Source organism: Cibotium barometz, chromosome 65, assembly GCF_041138505.1.
Source record: "Cibotium barometz isolate CiBa-2024 chromosome 65, ASM4113850v1, whole genome shotgun sequence".
Classification (NCBI taxonomy): domain Eukaryota; kingdom Viridiplantae; phylum Streptophyta; class Polypodiopsida; order Cyatheales; family Cibotiaceae; genus Cibotium; species Cibotium barometz.
Window position 1 is genome coordinate 26,431,466 of NC_141110.1, and position 23,667 is coordinate 26,455,132.

Here is a 23,667-nt window from a genome sequence, read left to right on the forward strand (position 1 = left end):
TGGTCCTACTTCAATCTTTACCAAGACTAAACTTAAGGTATGCCAAGTACTCTACCTTCCTTTGGTGTGTCTTCACTAGTTAAAGTGTAGCCTTCTAGGTGAGTTGCGCAAGTGAGGATAGCTTTATTTATAATCAAAAAATAAAAAATAAAAATCTATATTCAAAAAAAAAAAGGAGAACCAAGAAGATCGCCATGTTAGATCTTCGTATACTCCTAGGGTTTCTCATACACTCATTGTGGTTGTTTTTCTCATTTGTGTGGTATCTACAGCTCTTTCAACAAGATAATGTAAACATGTTTCATGACATAATCTTACACTAGTCTCAGCCGTGACACCAACCAAGTCAATTGAGGCTAGGTAAGTCTCTCCTCTAATTTGAGACTTGAGGCTAAGACTCAGCTATGAGACTAACCAAGTCAGTTGTGCTAGGTAACTCCTCTAATTTGAGACTCGAAGTTGAGATTTGACTCCTCTTTCTTGAGATGTGGTATCCTAATGAGAAGTATTAGTGGGTGTTAATCATGCGCACTGGCCATAAGAGATTTCCATTGAACGAGTTAATAGCTCAGGGATTAATAGCTTGGCTACCCTATAACAACCACTTTTTACTGAATGGGTACTCGGTTGTCCTATAACAAGAACAAATGGGTTATTAGATCGGTTGTCCTATAGCAACCACTCCCTATTGAATGGGTTAAGGAGTATCATTGCCCTTCTCGATTCTAAGTTGACAAGTTTCTTCCTGTCAAGAGATATTCAAGAAATCAAATACACAGTTGATTATGAGTTCACTAGATCATCCTAAACCTTATCGTAAAAATGAAGAGGGTTAATCAAATGCTTGAAGATATGCTTCAAGTGTTCATTCCCAAAAGGCAATTTAATGGGGAAGACTTTGTATTGGGAAGTCTCTCTCTTTGCATCTAGAGTTTGTATATCGTGTATTTTTGTATGGCTATGTCAGGGTGGTCGCTTCATACACATGTAGCAATAGTACCTTTGCACACAGAGGGGGTTTTCATTTATTGAGGGACTTACATGCCATACACATGTAAGAGGGGATTCAACAAGTAAATTTACAAATGGGGTTTGCATAAGGGGTGTTAAAAATGTGCTATATGGATTTTTATAGAATGACTCCTTAAGATGGCTATCAACCTAGAGCTCCTTGGATGATTGATTTACACAGAGTCAAGGTGCAAACATCTTTGGATCTCTTACAAGAGCAACAAGAAATTTTGCAATTTTGCCAATAAAAGCCTTTGCATAAGAGCCAAGTTTTATGTGGATTAGAAGTAATCACCTTGAAAGTTCCAAGCTGGTCAAATGGTTTATCTAAGAATTAAAACGTTATTACAACTCGAAAAGTTTACTAGCTTTCTCCTTGGTTTAACAAACTTTTTAAAATTGCTAAGATAATGAGGTAGATTATAAACTAGATTTTCCACCAAGGGTGAGGGTTTATCTTGTCTTTCATGTCAATATATTGAAGGAGATGTTGGGAGCTAGAGATCTTGTTTCAATCGATGTATTAGTTCAATTAAAAGGTTGCTAATCGTTGTTTGTTTGATCTTTAGATTTGGGATTCCATTCCACTATGTGCACTTTTGTGAATACTTCCATTTACATGTCATGTAATATACCTGGTTTATCACAAACCTCCAACCATCTACTCCATCATGCCTGACTTAGATACCACGCCTACTAATGTTAACACAATCAAGAGATCCCGATATTATGTGCAGATTGTTTACATAAGTACTCTCAAGACCATGTTTCATAAGTGTTTCCATCGCTATCCAATACAATTCTACCATACAGTAGGCTCTCTAGGTCTACCTTCACATGGACGATCTTCATGAGAAACATAGGTCAGTACAGCGTGTTGGCTGCAATAGACACTACTTTGGAACTGTTGCCCTACACCACCAATGCTCTTTCTACATAAAATACAAATATACAACAGATACAAGGCTCCTGTTGTCAACCATGAAAAAGAGAGCATGAGCCACTTTGCTGAAGAAAGTGTACAGGCTGATTATACAGGCTGATTGGCAGGAAATGCCACCAAAATAATTTACAGAAGAGATTCCACTCCACTTCTTGAAAAAAACTGCAAACAAGTAAATATATAATTAGATTCTCTCTCTCTCTCTCTCAGAGTTTTCACCCGATGCGACCTCCGATCATGAAGGACAGACTAGCTAATTAGTAGGTTTTTGTTTGCTTACTTTATCGGCCCAATGGAAACTAATGTTTTGGGCTTGTAACATCCCATAGGTTCTATTCCCCCCCCCCCCCCCCCCCCCCCCCAAACCCCCCTTCTCTCTCTCTCTCAGCCATTTATGTCATGCCAGCCTTATATCTAGCTTTTATAGTCAACCCATTTCAACCTCTATTATGGAGTAGTCATTCAATCGTTTTATTCTTTCTACATGTTTTCATGCGTCGACTCTTGTTAACTTGGCCTCATAGCTCTATTTCAAGGTACTCAATGCCCCAATATGCGTTTGGTGTCCTGTTCTGAAACTGACATTACACCCTCGTCTTGTCACCACGAGAATCTGCAAATGTATCTCCTAACAAAGCTTCTAAACGAGCACTGCTTGACTAACAGCCATTGATTTGACTTCTCCTGTATAAGCAAGAGCTGAGAACTCCGAAACCTCTGTGAGAACTCTCCTGATGGACTCCCTTCCAGTACTCACTCAAGCATACCCATCCATTGGTGTGCACCTGCTCAAATGGATCACAGGAACTCTCTTCGCAAAATCCAAAGTAGCCCTGCCGTTCATAACGGTAGATGTTCCTCATCATAAACTCTGATTGGAACCTGTATCCACCTGTACTTCCTTGGCTATTGCATGCTCCAACCAACATCCACTAGCTCCACGTTGGCCTTACTCAGTCCTCCCTATGGACTCGCTCTTGCGGAACATACTCAAGGGAATAAACTCAGTGATATATAGAGAAGCCAAAATTGCAACCATTGCTGTACTAGCTTCTGCAACAAAATCTGCTCTAATCCGTGGTGAGGACACCTCTACTAACATGTCCTCCTGTGATACTCTTGAAAAGGCCACCAATGATAGCAAAGACTCTCCACCAACACCTCTAATGCCATTGAGGATGCATTCTCACATACTTGGCTAGAAACTGTGTCATTCTACACACCCTCCATAATTATCCTTTGGTTCTACAGATGCCTTCTTTCTCCCCAGATTGGTCCTTCCTGTCTATCAGGCAAGTTAGCACTTTTGGAACGCTTCCCACCAGAGTCGTGGTTTGTACACTCCTCTAAAACTATCCTTGCCCTCTTTGTCCTTAACAACTGCCTCTCTAACCTTATCCTCGCTCTTTTGTCGGTATTGTTGTGTTTCTAGCTCAGGATTGTCCCAGATCTTGAGCCTTGTTGCCAAGCGAACCGCCCCCCCAAGATACTACTGGGCTTTGAGTGCACAAACAGATGCGAACACGGTCAGCTTCAAGCCATCCACAACCTTGCTGACCTCTTCGCTTTGGCTGGCCACCAGCACACAAACTCTCTCTCTCTCTCTCTCTCCCTTCCAAAAAAACTTATAAATGGGGCATTCTGGATCCTATCTCAAGTATTCTCAACCATCAGGAGTGCAAGACCGAGGGCGAATTGGAAGAGCTGAGAATTGGATCTGCAGCCACCTACTGTAGATCTTGGGCTGAGACCTAGGAAGATCACTCTCTGATTATCTTTGCATTTTTAGAGCATTTACTTCGTTTCATTGTACACACAATAGATGGTTCGAACTTTGGGTTACTTCATTTGTTTGTGCTTGTGTTTTGGATGTGGTTCACTGCTCTTCACGCTCTCTCTCTCTCTCTCTCTCGATTAGCAGCAGCTAGATTAGCTCGAGGGCATGCAGCCTTGGGGCCACTTGAGAGGCAGTGTGCACACATACAGTTTCAGGAGCCGCACACCAAATTGTGGTTATTTGATACGCTTGTCACACCAACCCTCCTGTACGGAGCTCCAATTTGGGGGCCCAGCATACATCACAGATCTCAGAGAGGGACGGATGAGGGATGGAGGCAAATGGAGAGACCACTGATTATGATGATTGCCCGCATGATTCGGAGCAAATCATCAGTACCACATGAGATTGTGAATGGGAGAAGAAGAATTAGGGTTCATGTGTGGGAGACATACACAGAGAAGCAAGGGAGAGAGAGAGAGAGAGAGAGTTGTGGGGATAAGTCAACTCACCAAGTGTGAGTGTGTGACTCCCCTATCACACATGTATATTGCACTAGTACACATAGTGCACTTAGTACATTAAAAGTACTAAGTGTACTATGTACTATAACTTATGGGCTTGTACACACTACAAGGGTGGGCATTATGCCTTTACCCCAACAACCTCCCACTTAAAGGCAAAGTGCCCTTAAGTAAAGGAAAAGAAAAATCAGCATGTACATGATAATATACAAGGCCATATCAAGGCTGAAACTGGCCTCATCCAATGCCCATCAAGTGTCTGCAATGAGCAAACCGCTCCGGAGGCAAACTCTTTGTCAACAGATCAGCCAGGTTGTCATCCGTATGAATCTTAACAAGCTGAATTTGCTTGTTCTCTATCACCTCTCTGATGAAGTGATACTTCACATCCACATGCTTCGTCTTTGCATGAAAGGCAGGATTCTTTGCCAACTGGATGGCACTCTGACTGTCACAATGCAACAATGGAATATCCCCTGTATAGCCCAAATCAACCACTAACCGAGATAGCCATAATGCCTCCTTGCAAGCCTCTGTGGCTGCAATATACTCGGCCTCTGTAGTAGATAAGGCTGTGCACTTCTGCATCCTGGATATCCATGACACAGCACCTCCTGTGAATGTAAACACATAACCGGTAGTAGACTTCCGGTTATCTGGATGACCGGCATAATCCGAATCCGTGTAACCATGCACTAATGCATCCTGTTTGCCAAAGCATATGCACATATCCTGTGTGCCCTTCAGGTATCTCATGACACCTTTCACTGCTTCCCAATGCTTCTTGCCAGGGTTCGCCATGTATCTAGAAACCACTCCCACTACAAATGCAATGTCCGGCCTAGTAGCAACCATGGCATACATGAGACTGCCACAAGCTGAAGCATACGGAATCTTGGCCATATCAGCCCTGCCACTATCTGACTGTGGGCTGTCCATAGCACTGAGTTTCACATATGGAGGCAAAGGAGTACTAGTCTTCTTCCCCCCGTCCATATTGAACCTCTGCAAGACTTTGCCAATGTATTCCTTCTGAGACAAATACAACACATGCTGATTTCTGTCCCGAAGTATCCGCATACCCAAAATGTGATTTGCATCACCCAAATCCTTCATATCAAAGGTTTGATGCAGCCTCTGCTTCAAGGCATCCATCTCCTTACGAGATTTCCCGGCAATCAACATATCATCAACATACAAAATGAGAATCGATAGACTGCCATCCAAAGCTTTCTTGGTGTATAAGCAGTGATCTATGTCACTTCTCCTGAATTTCTGGGATTTCATGAATGTATCAAATTTATGATACCATTCCCTTGGTGCCTGTTTGAGCCCATAAAGACTCTTTTTCAGCTTGCATACAAGCTTCTCCTTTCCACTCACTACATAACCCTCTGGCTGCTGCATATATATCTCCTCATGGAGATCACCGTGAAGAAAAGCAGTCTTCACATCCATCTGAATCAAGTCCAGATCATCATGTCCAACCAAAGCTAACACAGCTCTAAGTGTGGTCATTTTGACCACTGGAGGGAAGATCTCATCAAAGTCCACACCATATTCCTGCTTGAAGCCCTTAGCCACTAACCTGGCTTTGTATCTTGGCTTTGCATCAGGTGCAACTTTGAGCCTGTAAACCCATTTGCATGGCAAAACCTTCTTGCCTACAGGCAAATGCACCAACTTCCATGTTCCATTTTTGTGCAGAGAATCCATCTCTGACTTCATGGCACGCTCCCAAAGAGCCTTGTCTGCCCTCTGTAAAGCCTCCTTATAACATGAGGGCTCCCCACAGTCAGTAAGCATCAAGTAGTCAACCCCTGGAACAAACCTGTCAGGGGCCCTGGAGGGTCTTGTGGACCTCCGTACCCAATGACCATCATTTGCAAGTTGCTGTCCAGCCTGCATATCACCCATTGGTGGCTCCTGTTCCATGCCAAAAGGCTGAAAAATCATGCCCAGTATCTCCTCTAACTGTGGTATATCCATAGGGATATCTTCTGCCATCTCTGGCTGTCCATTTCGACCATTTTCAGCACCATTTAAGGGCTGGTTTTGTTGCTATAATGGCTGATTTACAGCCCTTGGTTGTTGTCCATGATGTCCATCATCATCAAAGATGACTCTGCCAAGCTCCTGTTGCCTTGCAGGCTCCTTATACATGCATGTTTCATCAAAAATAACATCATTGCTGCGTATAATCTTTCTATTCACGGGATCCCAAAGTCTATACCCCATTTCACCTTTGTCACCATATCCTAGGAATATGCATTTGTGAGACTTAGGATCAAGTTTGGTGCGCATTTCCCTGCGTATGTGCACGTACGCAACGCAACCAAACACTCTCAAGTGCTTGTATGACGGAGGCTTCCCTGTCCATACTTCCTCTGGCACTTTCCCACCAAGCCTCGTGTTAGGTGACCTGTTTATAAGGTGAACGGCTGTCATAACAGCTTCAGCCCAAAAACCATGAGGTAATGCAGCATGTGACAACATAGAACGGACCTTCTCCTGAATGGTCCTGTTCATCCTCTCTGCTGTCCCGTTTTGTGGAGGATCATAAGGAGTAGAGAGCTCCCTCTTGATGCCTTTAGCATCACAAAAGTCCTGAAACTGTTTGGACATATACTCTCCTCCATCGTCGGAACGCAAAGCCTTCAGTGTTTTGCCAGTTTGATTCTCAACATGAGCAACAAACTTCTGAAACACTGAGAATGTATCACTCTTCAAACGAAGAGGATAAACCCACACCTTGCGTGTGGCATCATCTATAAAAGACACAAAGTATTTTGCCCCTCCCAAAGAAAGCTGAGGCATCTCACATACATCTGTATGCACAAGCTCTAACTGAGCATCTTTCTGTCCAAGAGCTTTCTTGTGGGGGCACTGTAGTTGCCTGCTATATATACAATGCTCACAAAACTGAAAACTTGAAAACTTTAGAGAAGGCAAGTAACCCAAACGAGACAATTGCTCCATTCCCTTGACACTCATGTGTCCCAACCGGCTATGCCACATAGAAATTTCCGGCAGCTCGGTTGCATTTACATTAGCATGGTGACAAACACCTGCATGCATGAAATAAAGAGTGTCCACCTTAGAGCCTCTGGCAACAACCAGTGAGCCCTTACTAATCTTCCACTTTCCACGACCAAATGTGGTAACATAATCAGCATCATCAAGCTGTCCAGTAGAAAGCAGATTCTTCTTGATCTCAGGCACATGCCTAACATCATGGAGCATAAGCTGTGAGCCATCTGAAAACACAAGCCTCACATCACCTCTGCCAAGAATCTTGCATGCATGGTTATCACCCAAATAAACCACTCCTTCATTGCCAGCAGTATACCTGACAAACAAGTCTCTGCAACCTGTGACATGAAAGGAGACACCTGAATCAATGATCCATGAGTGCATACCATGACCACCTGTAAGAAGTGAATGGGCATCAAGTGAAGACGTGAATAGGACCTCATCCTCACTGTCACCTGCATATGACACATTGATTTCTTCAATTTTGACTCCACTTTTGCCCTTTGGCTTTACATCTTTGGCTTCATCTTTGTCTTTGTCTTTGCTTTTTCCCTTTTCCTTTTGATCATTTTTCCATTTGTAGCATTGCTTTTTAATGTGTCTCTTCTTGCCACAATAATGGCATTCCAAGTTCTTTTTGGAGCGGGACTTGCTCCTTCCCCGTTCTTGGCTTTTACCCCTTTGTTGGGATCTCCCACGTGCATTCATTGCATTGGACTTTCCAACAGAGTTGTTTTTCCTGTTCATCTCTTCTTGAAGAAGAGCAACCTCAACATCTGCATATGACAGCATAGCATTCGAATTGCTAGTGGCTGTCCTGAATGTGTCCCAACTCTCTGGCAAAGTGCATAACAAAAAAGTGGCTTTGAACTCATCGTCCATTGCCAACTTTTGATTAATGACCTAGCTGACAATACCATTAAACTCATTTAGATGGGCTGTCATAGACGCCCCTTCCTTCATCTGAAGACCTATGAGCTTTTCAACCAATACACTTTGCTTGAGGCACTTTGCTGGGCATACAAGTCCTGCAATCTCTGCCACATTCCCCAAGCTGTCTTCTCTTCACGAATGCTGAAAAGTAAAGAGTCTGACACAGACAACATGATAGTAGATCTTGCCAGCTCATCCATATCTTCAGCAGTAAGAGAAGCGGGCTTTACACTCCTTTCTTTGATAGGCTTGTGCTGCTTCTTCTGGAGCAACACATTGTAGCACTGGGTTTGCCAAATATCATAGTTATGTGAGCCTTCAAGCTTCTTGATGTGAAGCAATGAAGAGCTCTCACCTGTGGTTGCCATAGCAATATGCAACCTGTCAATGCCTGACTCCCTGCAAAATGTGCAAACACTGCACCAAAAGCACACAAAGTGCTCACAGTTCTTCTCCCAAGCTTTATCTCCCACTGCGGAAGCAAGAATGCAACTTTTCTCCCACTTTATGTGATGAAATTAGCAAAATCTGGTTGTTGCAGATTTAGGACAGCGCCTTAAATGTGCTCTGTTCCCCTTCCAAAGTACTGTACAGCAGTACTAAGTGCTCACCTGTGATGTACCAAACCTGTACCGACAAGTACAGCAGCATAAATTGAACCTTTTCCTCACTCAAATCAGTGTACAGCCATGCCAAAACTTGCACAAAGCTGTGCCAAATCTATACCAGCAGGTACAGTAGCAATAAATGCTCTCCTGGCTGTCCAAATGAGTGAAAATCAAACTTTTACAGTCCCGAACACTGCATACAACAGTCCCTAACAAAAATTGGGCAAAAGCCCCTTGACTGCAAGCTGATTTTTGAGGATTCAAGGCATAAATGTCTTGCCTGCTGCTTTGCCAAGCTTAACGAGCATAAAATCTTGAAAAGCCCCTTGATTTAAGATCAATTGCTGATCATACCTGGTACATTGACGCACATGAAGGCATCCAAAGTCTTCACGGTGCTTCCCCTTGCCACATATACATCAAATACATGAAACCCCCTTGATTTACAGGCACATTGAGTGCTTGTCAGGCATCAACACATTGCCCAAAGCATCAACTGCGAGTGCCTGCATGCAAATCAATCCAATCGGCACAAAAGCCCCTTGATTTGCACTGCAATTTGCTGCAAATTTTGCAAATCAATACAATCGGCACAAAAGCCCCTTGATTTGCACTGCAATTTGCTGCAATTTTGCAAATCAATACAATCGGCACAAAAGCCCCTTGATTTGCATTGCAATTTGCTGCAATTTTGCCCAAATGTGCGATTTCTCACATCATACAGCATGTATGACTGCTTAATTGCACAATTACATCAAAAGCCCCAAATTTTGACATCCAATTTCCTGCAAATTGATCCTGATTGTGACCAATGTCACCCAATTTTGCCAATTTTGCTCAGAAATTGAGCAATTCGGCACCTGTATCTGCTCAATTGATGACTGTACTTGCTCAATTGCAAATCCCAAAAAAAAATTGAAGCAAAATACCTTGTAATTTTTGATTTTTTGTTGCAGGAAAAAAAAGTGGGTGATGAATTTGGTGCTGCTCTGCAGAAATCTGATGCTGTTGGAGAAGGGGGGTGATGAAGCTGCCGAAGGACTCCTCACGCTTGTTGTTGGCTAGCTTGGTGTTGCAAATCTCACACAGACAAAACTTCAACCTGTTTGCCCAACGCGTTGTTGTGCGCTAAGGCTTCCAAAGCGGACTGCGGACAGTTGAACACTGGGCGTCCATACTCAGGCGAGCGAGGAGTAGCTGTGCTGCAGCGCCGTCAGGTTCTCCAGGTTCGCCACCGCCCAGCCACTCGTCGTGTCGAGCTCGCCTTCGCCGCCTCCACCTATTAGCGCTACGGGTTTAATTGGCTTCGCCTGTGGCTAACGCTTGCAACTTTCCCTTCGCCTATCCGCCACCTAGTAGCGCTACACCACTTCGCGCAGGCCTCCTCGCTCGCCTGCTTGCGACCTTCTACGCAATCGCTCCCAGCTGCCTACGTCCAGCGATAGCGGCCAGCGCTTCCACACACCCAGTCGAATAGTTGAATGGCGCTGAAGTGCGCCTGCTGGGCAGCGCTGCTAGCTTGGCTATGGCGAACAACAGTGAGCTCACTGCCCTCCGTCCTGAGTGGCCAGCGCTTCTACCATGTGCACCACGCCTGTTGGCTCCTGTTGGATGGGCAGAGAAAGGCGACCAAATCAGGGTACGACCATCACCTTCAGAATTCAGCACGACACTACGAGTTAGGCTTATGGCTCTGATACCAGTTGAATGGGAGAAGAAGAATTAGGGTTCATGTGTGGGAGACATACACAGAGAAGCAAGGGAGAGAGAGTTGTGGGGATAAGTCAACTCACCAAGTGTGAGTGTGTGACTCCCCTATCACACATGTATATTGCACTAGTACACATAGTGCACTTAGTACATTAAAAGTACTAAGTGTACTATGTACTATAACTTATGGGCTTGTACACACTATAAGGGTGGGCATTATGCCTTTACCCCAACAAGCCACTCGTCGTGTCGAGCTCGCCTTCGCCGCCTCCACATATTAGCGCTACGGGTTTAATTAGCTTCGCCTGTGGCTAACGCTCGCAACTCTCCCTTCGCCTATCCGCCACCTAGTAGCGCTACACCACTTCGCGCAGGCCTCCTCGCTCGCCTGCCTGCGACCTTCTACGCAATCGCTCCCAGCTGCCTACGTCCAGCGATAGCGGCCAGCGCTTCTACACACCCAGTCGAATAGTTGAATGGCGCTGAAGTGCGCCTGCTGGGCAGCGCTGCTAGCTTGGCTATGATGAACAACAGTGAGCTCACTGCCCTCCGTCCTGAGTGGCCAGCGCTTCTACCATGTGCACCACGCCTGTTGGCTCCTGTTGGATAGGCAGAGAAAGGCGACCAAATCAGGGTACGACCATCACCTTCAGAATTCAGCACGACAGTACGAGTTAGGCTTATGGCTCTCATACCAGTTGTGTGGGAGAAGAAGAATTAGGGTTCATGTGTGGGAGACATACACAGAGAAGCAAGGGAGAGAGAGAGAGAGAGAGAGAGAGTTGTGGGGATAAGTCAACTCACCAAGTGTGAGTGTGTGACTCCCCTATCACACATGTATATTGCACTAGTACACATAGTGCACTTAGTACATTAAAAGTACTAAGTGTACTATGTACTATAACTTATGGGCTTGTACACACTATAAGGGTGGGCATTATGCCTTTACCCCAACAGATTGTTCGGGCTGAGCTGGGTGCTGCACCAGTAGTGACCGAGGCCCTATTCCAGGCAATTACCTTTTTACAACGGCTATGGGAGCTCCCTCAGCAAAGGTACTCCCGATTAGCATTGACCTCATCCATACAGTTGGCAAAGGATGGAGATACTCATTGCTGAACCGCGTGATCAGGATGGATATCATCATAGTGGACACAGAGAGGACATGGACTAGTCCCCTTGAGCCCTTAGGCACGAAATGACTCATTACAAGAGCCATTTTCTACACCTCTCACCGTATGTTTTTATCACCTACCCGACGTACATGGATGTACACCTATCACATGGGATACGTTGTGCCATTGGACAGATCCGGACCTCATCACACCAGCTGCGGATTGAGACAGGGCGATATGTGCATCAGATCTCGGATGACCGCATTTGTCAGTGATGCTACCAGGAGGCAGAGACAGAGGAGCACTACATTTGCCGATGTACAATCTACTATGGGACCTGGTCGACACTCCCTACATGTGTGTGTGTGCCATGTTTGGAGCTATGTGTTGAGCCAAGAAGGCCGACAAGATTGTTTCTCGTACCGGTACGAACCTATTTGTACCGTACGATAAGATACCGTACGATATCGTACAGTTTCGTACGGTACGATCCCCCCCCCCTCCTTGAGAAAAAAATTCCAAATGCTCAAAAAAAATTCCTACTCAACGAAGATCCCAAATGCCCGCAATACTTCGCAACTTTCGTGTCCACTCAGTATTCCATATGGGATTGCTGAGAGACCTAAAATATCTAGCAAGGTAGACTAGTAGTGTACACTTGATTGGTAGGATGAGAGAATCTTGCTGCATCACTTGGAGATCCCTGGTATATGTAGGCTAGACAGTCAGATCCTCAAGTTATGTACGAGGGAGAAGATTTGGACAGGGCCATTTTGATCTACAGAGGAATCCCTAAGCCTATCACCCTAGATTCACTGCCCGTATTTGTGCAAGGACGGTCCCTTAGTCATAAACGCTACAATGGGAGACCTTTGGTATCGCATTACCCATGCCAGCTCTTTTTTGGAGACAATTGGGAGATCCAACCGGGAGAGACACATCTCCATGTTCTGGTTCCTCAAGCACTGTAGACTCCTCCACCCCCCCCCCAACCTTCCCTCACATTCAAGCTTGAAGCTCCATAGTTTGTAAGCGTTTTTAAAAAAAAACCGTATTTTATTGTACGGTATTCCAAAATTTCATATCGTACCAAAAATTCCCGTACGGTATCGTATTTTCATACCGTGACAACTATGAAGGCTGACCAGTGGCTTTTGAGAATAAGAAACTCAGTAGTTCACAATGCAAGTGGCCCACACACAAGCTTGAATTGTATGCAATTATACATGCACTCAAGGTGTGGAGGCATTACTTGTATGGACCTGAGTTTAAAGTATACACGGATCATGATACACTGAAGTACTTTTATAACCAGCTAGATTTAAGAGCCCATCAAGCACGATGGGCCGAATTGATACAAGAGCTTCACATGGAAATCTTGTATAGACGAGGAAAAGACAATGTTGTTGCCGATGCATTGTCTCGTGTAATGTATCAGAGGAGTTTCAATATAGTCGAGAACGAGATCATTCATAGAACACCTGAAGCTCAAAAGACGGATCCGTATGTTCAATCGTTATGGAATAAGGCTAGCCAAGTAGATGAGGAATCAGCCCTGTCTGATATATTGTCTGGTAAACATAGATTTACCATTGAGAATGGAGAAACGGCAAGATATGCGTTCCGGACTCAGATAATTTGAGGATATTAGTGACACGAGAATGCCATGATAGTCCATGTACTAGACACCCCGGAATTAAGAAAACAATTGAGCTCATTAAATGTTTCTACTAGTGGCCACAGTTAAAGAAACATGTTAATCATTATGTAACACATTGTTTACAGTGTTAGGTTACTAAATTTGAGCATGTGAAGTCGCTCAGATTGTTACATCCGTTGCCTATTCCAGAGAGAAAATGGTAGAGCATTTCCATGGATTTCATTATGGGTTTACCCAAAACCAAGAAAGGATATAATGCTATCTTTGTTACTGTCGATAGATTATCTAAGATGGCACATTTTGTTCCTACGAACAAAGTCGAAGCTCCGCAAGTAGCGGAATTATTTATTTCCAATGTGTATAGATTACATGGCTTGCCAAAATCCTTTGTGTCAGATAGAGATCCGTGAATTATAGGTAATTTTTGGAAGCATGTTTTTAATAAACTTGGCACGCAACTCTACTTGAGTAGCTAGAGCTCGAAATCATATTCGTCATGCTACAAATCGAGCGGTTAAGTATGCTAATCCCAAGAGGATAGCTCGTTCTTTTAAAGAGGGAGAGAGTGTATTTCTACTTGTTCCTCGGAGAATTGAGACACTTCGTGTGGGTAAATCTACTAAGTTGTTGCCTAGATATTGTGGGCCATGGACACTTTTGAAACGAGTCAAAAATGTGGCTTATAAGTTAGACTTACCACAAGACTGTCATGTCCACCCACTATTTCATGTGAGTCAACTGAAGCGTTTGAAAGAAAGTGAAGCAAATATAAAACGCAGAAGTAGGCCCAGGTACAAGACCTATAAATGTTGGAAACTGATGTTTATTGCTGAAATCTGAGCACGAGGGAAGCCCGTAGGTGCTGTACAATGTTAAGAAGCAATAGCAACTGCTAATGACCTCAACTAAATGCTGAAAAATGAGATGAATTGGGGGAAAGGGAGTCGGCCCTTATATATTTCCCCAAGATGCTGGTCGGCCAGCTGTAGCAAGCCGACAGCATGGCAATAGCATAAAATGCTACAAAAATGCCTAAAAATACCAAAAAATGGTAGACAAATGCAGAATAATCTCTACTAAGATATGTCAATGTAGGGCCTCATAAATGGCCAATACAAGCATAAAAAAGGTGATGTAGACCCTCTGGAGATGATATAATCCAACACCTCCTCTCCAGCGGCGGCAGAGGGACGGTCCATTACCAGCACGTTGAAGTAACACCTCCATAGTAGCTCTCAAAAGTGGTTTGGTGAAGAGATTAGCCACATTGTTCTTGGTAGAACAGTAGGTCATTCGAAGAAGGCCCAACTTGATCCAATCGCGTACAAAATGATAATGCACTTCAATATGCTTGAATCGTCCCCGTATCACAGGATTCTGTGCCAGAGCAATAGCACTCTGAGAATCCGAGAAAATAGTAACTGGGGAAGTGTCGGTACAACACAAATGCTCCAGAATCTGATGAATCCAAAGTGCCTCAATGGAGGAGAGAAGGTAGGATTTATACTCAGCCTCAGTGGAAGAAGCAGAAACAGTCCTCTGCTTTTGAGACTTCCAAGAAACCAACCCAGAACTAAGCATGAAGCAATATCCAGATGTAGACCTCCGTGTATCAATACAGCCTGCCCAATCAGAATATGTGAAGCCAACCAAATCAGCACCACAAGAGTAGGTGATGCCATAATCTAAAGTACCTCAAAGATAACGAAGAACTCTCAAAGCTGCCTGCCAATGAGACGTTCGAGCGGCTGATGAAAACTGACTGAGGACACTCATAGCATAGGAGATGTCTGGACGGGTGTTGGCAAGGTAAAGCAATGAGCCAACAATCTGCCCATACTCTGTGGAATCCACCTCCTCCTTGGATAACTTGGCATTGGGATCCATGGGACGAGAGAGGTGTACAATCTAACAACCCATAAAGTGGTGAGCAGCTTCCTCACATACTTCTACTGAGAAATGAAGATACAATCATCTTTCCGCCAAACCTCCAGTCCAAGAAAATAATGTAGAAGGCCAAGATCAGTCATCTCAAATGTCTTTGAAAGCTTGGATTGAACCTACGTGACCAACCCAGTATCTGAGCCAGAAAGAATAAGGTCATCAACATACAAGTAACAAAACAATGACAAATATCTCTATCAGAAAGAAGCACATAGAAATTGTTGTCAACATATGCCCTCTCAAAGCCAAGAGATAACAAGAAGGCATCAATCTTTTGATACCAGGCAGATAGAGAAAGAAGCACATAGAAATTGCTGTCAACATATGCCCTCTCAAAGCCAAGAGATAACAACAAAGCATCAATCTTTTGATACCAAGCACGGGGTGCCTGTTTGAGACCATAAAGAGCCTTCTGCAAAAGATAAACATGGGTGTCCTGCCCCTAAATCACAAAACCAGGAGGTTGCTCAACATAAACTTCCTCCTCTAAAGCTCTATTCGGAAAAGCAGATTTGACATCCATCTAGAACACGGGCCATCTGAAGTGTGCAGCCAGAGCCAAAACAATCCTAATGGTGGTATACCTGGCTATAGAAGCAAATGTCTCATCAAAGCCTTCACCTGTATATCCTCATGCAACAAGGTAGGAATTGTACTTGTCCAACGTACCATCTGCACGAAACTTAACTTTGAAAATCCATTTCACACCAATAACATGACAATGTAAAGGCCCTGGTACCAAAGACCAAGTGTTATTCCTCTCAATAGAGGCCATCTCTGCTTCTGGCCGCCACTGCGGCTGTGAAAGAGCCTCCTCTGGACTCTCAGGCTCATCAATCTCCTGGAGAGAACTAATGAGAGCATAATTCACTGTGTGATGAGATGTGGAAGCCCGAGATGAACGGCGAGGTCCAGGGGTGGTGGTAGAGATCTGGTTATGAAGTTGTGCATCAGTGAGACCAGAATCTCTAAAGAGTTGCTGAACCCACCGAGGTAGGCCAGGCTTCCTCTCAAAGCGTGAAGAAGAAGAGCCAGTTGCAATAGAGGACTCATCAGATGCTGCTAGAAGTGGTGATGAGGTAAGTGTTGGGGTAAAGGCACTATGCCCACCCTTATAGTGTGTACAAGCCCACCCTTATAGTGTGTACAAGCCCATAAGTTATAGTACATAGTACACTTAGTACTTTTAATGTACTAAGTGCACTATGTGTACTAGTGCAATATACATGTGTGATAGAGGAGTCACACACTCATTCCCATGAGTTGACTTATCCCCACAACTCTCTCTCTCTCTCTCTCTCCCTTGTTTCTCTGTGTATGTCTCCCACATGAATCTCTAATTCATCTCTCCCATTCAACTGGTATCAGAGCCATAAGCCTAACTCGTACTGTCGTGCTGAATTCTGAAGGTGATGGTCGTACCCTGATTTGGTCGCCTTTTGTTGCCCATCCAACAGGAGCCAACAGGCGTGGTGCACATGGTAGAAGCGCTGGCCACTCAGGACGGAGGGCAGTGAGCTCACTGTTGTTCGCCATAGCCAAGCTAGCAGCGCTGCCCAGCAGGCGCACTTCAGCGCCATTCAGTAAGCACTGGTGAGGGTAATCCCAGAGTCAAAGCAGGACTCATAGAGGGACCGGGAGCTGCAGAAGCTGATGCAACGGGAACAGGTGATTGTAAAGGAGCAACTTGCACCGGGGTTGCAGCAGAGGGAGGTGGGGGAGCTGGACGTGGAAGAGGTAAAAGATCACTAGCATCTATCGGAAATGGATCATCCAGAAAGTCCAAAGATGCATTAGGTGGAGAGGAATCAATGCCAAACAAGCTCTCATCAAACCGAGCATCACGGGAAATGATGATGTCATCATCCTCCAGATCCCAGAAGCGGTACCCTTTGGATCTCAGACTGTAGCCTATGAAGATCCTCTTTGACTTCGGGGCGAGTGTGGTCCTTTTCTTATCTGGAACATGTACATAAGCAACACAACCGAAAACACGAAGATGAGATAGAGAAGGCTTGTGTCCTATAAAGGCCTCCTCCGGAGTCATCCCCTCAACTGCTTTTGTGAGAGAGCGGTTAATGAGATAAACTAAGGTAGCCACAGCTTCACCCCAGAAAGCAAGAGGGAGACTTGCATGATGCAACAAAGCACGAGCCATCTCTTTGAAGGTCCGGTTCTTTCGTTCCACAGCTCCATTCTGTTGAGGAGTGTAAGGAAAAGTAGTCTGTCAGTGAATGCCCTTCGAAGCAAGGAAGTCATCAAATGGTGCAAACTCGCCACCATTATCAGTCCGGAGGAATGAAACTCTACCCCCAGACTGATTTTCCACCATCGCGATCCAAGTCCTGAAACTAGCAAAAGCATCTGACTTGCAATGCCAGAAAGCATACCTAGACTTTGCGAGTGAAATCATCCACAAGAAGAAGAAAATATCGAGCCCCGCCAAGAGACTCAACCTCCATAGGTCCTACAAGATCTGCATGTATAAGTGTGAGGGCAAAAGGACGGAAGGACCAGAAATACAAGAGATCAGAGTAAAACCACAGCATGAAATATGTGAGTGAATATATATAAAAGGGTGAGTGCAGATATGTACAAGAGCCCTCATATGAGAGGTGACTCAGAGCAAAAAGAAGACCAATGCTGAAGCAGAGAAGACGTCGGAGCTGAAGCACGGTCGATGACGAAGGCTCGCGTCGATGTGAGGCAAAGCACTCCGAGGTGATAGTGGCAGCGGAAAAAGGTAACATCGATGACGATGATGGTGGTGCAGTCTCTGATGACATGGGTGTTGCGTACCTAACGCAGACAGGACTGCCGTCTTGATGTAGCAGAGAGGACTGCCATCCCAAAGTAGCAGAGAGGGCTGCCGTCCCGATGTGTAGCAGAGGGGGCTGCCATCCCAATGTGTAGCAAAGAGGGCTCTTGTCCCGATGTAGCAGAGAGGGCTGCTGTCCCAAGGGTTGTGCCAAAAACACACAAGATATGCTGAAGGTAAGCACGGATGTGAGCCCCGATGTATGCGCTGAAGAAGGCTGAGATAAACGCAGATATAAACCCTGACGTAAGCCTGATGTAAGCACAGATGTGGGCTGATGTATAGCGCTGATGTATGCTGCAGCAAAACGCAGATGATTGCTGAAGCAAAGCGCTGATGTGCTGAAGTAAAACGCAGATGTGGAGCAGAAGAAGGCCTGATGTAAGCGCCAAGAAACAGCCTAATGTAAGGCTGATGTAAGCCCTGCAGAAGGCAGCCTGGACCAGCATAGGAAAACGCAGATATAAGCCCCTGCTGTAGGCGGCCAGAGGGTACTTGATATAGCAATGAAGTGGTACGTGAATGATGAGGTATAGGCAATGCTATATATAGTAAAAGGGGGTTGCTGGTCAGTCACCAAAAAGGTGTAGGCCAGCAGCCAAGACAAAAAACCCCCCAAAAATATAAAATATAAAATATAAAATATCCAGAAAGTCCCTTTTTAGGGCTGGAAAAAGTGTTGTTTCTTCACACCCCCTCTCAGGCCAAAAAGGGGACCATGAGAAGATGAAAAAAGATGAAGTATGCTAGGGTCCCACACAAACACAACGGCAGAAGGAATGTATTCCCCCCTGGAATCAAAATTTGATAAAGTCTGAGAGGGCGATCGTGATGGCAAAGGTGGTGTGGATGAGGTGATGTGCATGGGTTGGGTTGATCATCTTCCAAAGTATGATCTTGAACAGGATTCTCCACTGAGTAAGAAATCCCATTACCTATGTGGTCCAGATCACAGTTTGGAGAAGCATCTTCTAGTGAGAAGAATCGGTCCTCTGGGAGTGCGGGTAGACGATCCATGCTGTGCACTCTCGAGGTCTTCAATCCCTTTGCTCACAATAGCTCTGATACCATGTGAGGGCAAAAGGACGGAAGGACCAGAAATACGAGAGATCAGAGTAAAACCACACAACATGAAATATGTGAGTGAATATATATAAAAGGGTGAGTGCAGATATGTACAAGAGCCCTCATATGAGAGGTGACTCTCAGCAAAGAGAAGACCAGTGCTGAAGCAGAGAAGACGTCGGAGCTGAAGCACGGTAGATGACGAAGACTCGCGTCGATGTGAGGCAAAGCACTCCGAGGTGATAGTGGCAGCGGAAAAAGGTAACATCGATGACGATGATGGCGGTGCAGTCTCTGATGACACGAGTGCTGCATACCTGAAGCAAAGAGGGCTGCCGTCCCGAGTGGTGCAAGCTCTGGTGACACGGGTGCTGCGTACCTGAAGCAGAGAGGGCTGCCGTCTCAATGTAGCAGAGAGGGCTACCATCCCGAAGTAGCAGAGAGGGCTGCCATCCCAATGTGTAACAGAGAGGGTTGCCGACCCAATGTGTAGCAAAGACGGCTGCTGTCCCAAGGGTTGTGCCAAAAACACACAAGATATGCTGAAGGTAAGCACGGATGTGAGCCCCGATGTATGCGCTGAAGAAGGCTGAGATAAACGCTGATATAGACCCTGACGTAAGTCTGATGTAAGCGTAGATGTGGGCTGATGTATATGTCACGTGCATCCAGCACTTGGATGCCACGTAGACATAACTGTACAGAAGGTGCAGGACTTGGGATGGTAAACTGGTCCCATGTGAGCCCAGTCCGGGACGAGTCAGCCAGGGTTCCATCCCACTCGTCCGAGGTCAGGTGTGCATTGTCCTGCACATGAAACAGTGCCAGTCTGCGCTGTGAGTCTCCCTCTGTAATGATGTCAGTGACTCTGTGTATCTGGTATGATACTGGATGCCAAAACACTGTGTAGACAGTTAGGGTTTGCAGTTAGGAAAAGGGGCCAGCCCATAGGGCTACCCCAGGAACTCTTGTGGGCATGGGGAAAGTACAAGACAATCCCCATAAGGGCCAGAATGGCCCTGGCTGTACCCACCAGCCATGGGTAGGCCATGGGAGGGCTGTAGGACAGCCCTAGGGGCATACCAAGGGTAGCCGACTGGTTATCCAGCCATGGGATGGCTATGGGGCAAGTGTGGGGCAGCCCATATAGGCTGCCCAGCCTCCAGTACAGCAGGCATACAGTGCCCAGCCCCCCTAGGTCCATGTCCCTAGTGCCCAGCAATTAATGTAGGCATGCGCAGCATTAATTAATATTTTATGCTGTAATATTCAGTCGTGGGCAATATCTGGGACAGCTGACTGCAGTTAAACCAGCCGACTGGTCTTCCTAGAGGGTATAAATACCCAGCCCACAAATCAGTCTTTTCATCTCATCATTTGCCTAGTGCTGAAGCTGAAGCAAGGGCCAGGACAGCCTAGATCAAGCTAACGCAGAAGGGGTGAAAGATTGCAGGTCAAGGGCAAAGATTCCTCTCAGCCAAGAAAGGTTCAGTCAGTCTTTTATTTCAGTATTTTACATCATTCTAATAAAAGCAAATACACCATTCATGGTGGGAGCCCTACAGAGGGTATTCGGGACCCAATACTGTGTCCTCTTCTCCCTCTCTCTCTCTCTCTCTATTTTTCTGCACATCTATATTCAGTTTTGTGCGTTATTTTCGTCATGATAAGTGTCCTGATTTCTGAGCATTGAAGTTACCGATCTCCCCCGAAGCTTCCATATGTTACAATGGTATCAGGGCCTACTTCAAGTGTAAAGATTCAGCAAAGAAACCAGAATTTTTTCTCGCTCGTGTGGTTGGTTTTCAGACTCCGGTGGACTACCCCTTTCGGAGTGACTCCTGTCCCTCGAAGGACGGTTGGTTTTGAGCCTCCTGAAGTCTCCCACACACACAGTGGATGGTCAGATAGCGCTCCAGAAAGGAAGTGCGTTTTCCTGCTATGAGCTTCGACGACGAGAGAGACCAAGAACCTTGGGACCATAGTGCACCGTGCAGCCCAGCTAGGGCACCAAGCTTGAGTGTTACAAAGATGTTCCAGCAGATGATGCGAGCAATCGCAGACCGGATGATCAAGTTGGAAGAGCAGAAGACGTGGATCCTGGCTATGGAAGAGCGTACCCATCCTCCAGCACCGCGTTTTCCCTCTCCTTTTGTATCCCAGATTCCAGATCCTCTACACAGGGACCCTCTCGCGGGGTCACGACCGCAGCCGAGCTCTTTGCTTGAGTTGCAGATGCGTGCATTGGAGATCCGACAACGTGAAGACGAAGCCATGTGACGCGTGGAACATGAGCGTTACCTAGCAGCTTTGGATGCCAGATTGACACCAGCGGCACCCTCCAATCATTTTCCCGAGAAAATGAACTTCTGTAAGTATAATGGTAAACCCGACCCCACAACTCTTTATTCATGGTTACATCAGTCTAAAAGCTTACTTTGCTGCAGTTAGAAAGACATACTGACAGAGTGATCTTAGCCAGTTGGTACTTGGAAGGTGAGGCCATTCCTTGGTGGACTCAGTGGGCTCATGCCCACACCAGATTAGGTATGGCAGCTTATGTGTGGATGAGTTTGTCTGCGACCTTAAGCAGCCGTTTCTACCGCCCCACTACCTTGAGCGACTCAAAGACGAGTTCAGGGGAGCGCATCAGAACGCGCAACCAGTCCTTCAGTTTGCCAATAGAATTTCGACTTTATGTTTGCAATTAGGCTTATCTGATTCGGACAAGAAAGGACAGTTTTTGCATGGCCTTGACACGCAAATCCAGTGGGAGGTGGGTATGTTTAGACCAGCCACCTTCGAAGATGCACTCTCGCTTGCGCAGAGTGCAGAAATGAAGCATAATGGTGGCAAGCCCAAGACCTCCCAGTCGGCTACTCCCAAGGCTACCGCCTCAGCGGGGTAAAAGGCCAGAACCAGACGGGGTCTTCCCCAGGACAGAGCACGGGAGCCTCTGGCTCCAAGAACTCGAACAATGCGTCCAAGCTTACTCCACACCAGAAAGCGGAGGCAGGCAAGACAGGTGGCAAGTTGAGTGCTGAGAAGATTTCTCAGTACAAGAAGGAGGGTAGGTGTTTCTTTTGTCATACAAAAGGCCACACTTCTCGGGAGTGTCCTAAGAAGACTCTACCACTCCAAAGACCGCCGCCGCAGCCTCCACAGCTTCCGTGGTGAGCCCAGCTCCCACACAGACACCAGTGGCTACCCCTAGTTCTTCAAATCCCAATGCTTCAGTTGGAGCAATTATTAGCCGGGAGCTCGAAGATAAGCAAAAGGGCGCCCATGACCAGGAGTATGAGCGCAACGAATTGCTCAAGTCCTTTGGCTACATAGGTGGCCAGAGAGGAATTGTCTTGTTTGACAGCGGCAGCACAGAGGACATGGTCACGGAACAGGCCGCTCGACATGCCCGTTTCGTCCTGACTTCGGTGGACAAACAAGTTGAGGGTTTTAGCACAGGCATGACAACGAGCGTCAAGTATGAAGCTCTAGGTGCTAAATTAGTTAAACCAGCCGACTGCTCCTAATGAGAAGTATAAATAGTGGAGGCCATAATCCCAATGATTCATCTCATTTTTCACCAAGTGCTCAAGCAATCCAAGGGGCCAAGACAGCCAAGGGCTTGCTAACGCAAAGGGGTGAAGGATTCAGGTCAAGGGCAGGGTATTCCCAGCCAAGAAAAGGTCCAAGATTACTGTATTTTCTTTCAGTTTTTCACATCATTCTAATAAAGCAAATACACCATCCGTGGTGGGGGCCCTACATAGGGTAATTGGGACCCAATACTGTGTCCTCTCCATCTCTCTCTCTCTCTCTCTCTCTCTCTCTCTATTTTCTGCACTTCTCCTTTCAAATGTTGTGCGTTAATTTCCGTCGCGAAAAGAGTGCTGAATTCTGAGTTTTGAAGTTACCGATCTTTCTCCGAAGCTTCCGCATATTACAGTGGTATCAAAGCTACTTCAAGTACAAAGATTCAGCAAAGAAAACTAGAAAATTTTTCTCGCTCGTGTGGTTGGTTTTTAGACGCCGGTGGACTACCCCTTTCGGAGTGACTCCTGTCTCTCGAAGGACGGTTGGTTTTTAGCCTCCGAAAGCCTCTGGAAGTCTCCCACACAGATAGTGGATTGTCAGATTGCGTTCCGAAAAGGAATTGCATTTTCCTGCTATGGCGAGCTTCGGCGATGGGAGAGACCCAAAACTGGTTGAGGACAAAGGAGACCATGGTGTTGGCCTCCTCAATGAGCAGGCTGATCCATGGTAATGCCCCGATGTCCTTGAGGAGGTTGTTTAGGCAATGAGCCATACAAAAGGACACCGTGACATGTCCATACATACTTTGGAGAATAGCTCCCGCCGCCCTATTGGAAGGCTCCCCATCCGCAACAAAGCCCACTACATGCTCGGGGCCAACGATCTCCATGGTGGTAGCCCACTCCGCCGCAAGCACATCCGCGCTCTTCCCAGTGCCGGATGCATCATGAGATGAGATGAAGTACATCTCTCCGCGGGAATATGCAACCATG

General features: G+C 45.9%; 1 protein-coding gene across 2 annotated transcripts in view; it reads right to left on the reverse strand.

Moving 5' to 3' along the window:
- Window positions 1–1,713: 1,713 nt before the first annotated feature.
- LOC147603113 (uncharacterized) overlaps window positions 1,714–23,667 on the reverse strand; it is a 40,245-nt gene continuing 18,291 nt past the window's right edge. For both annotated transcript variants that reach the window (XM_086797160.1, XM_086797158.1), the window contains exon 8: window positions 1,714–2,116. The gene's annotated coding sequence lies outside the window, so the exon portion shown is untranslated. The remainder of the gene's footprint in view (window positions 2,117–23,667) is intronic.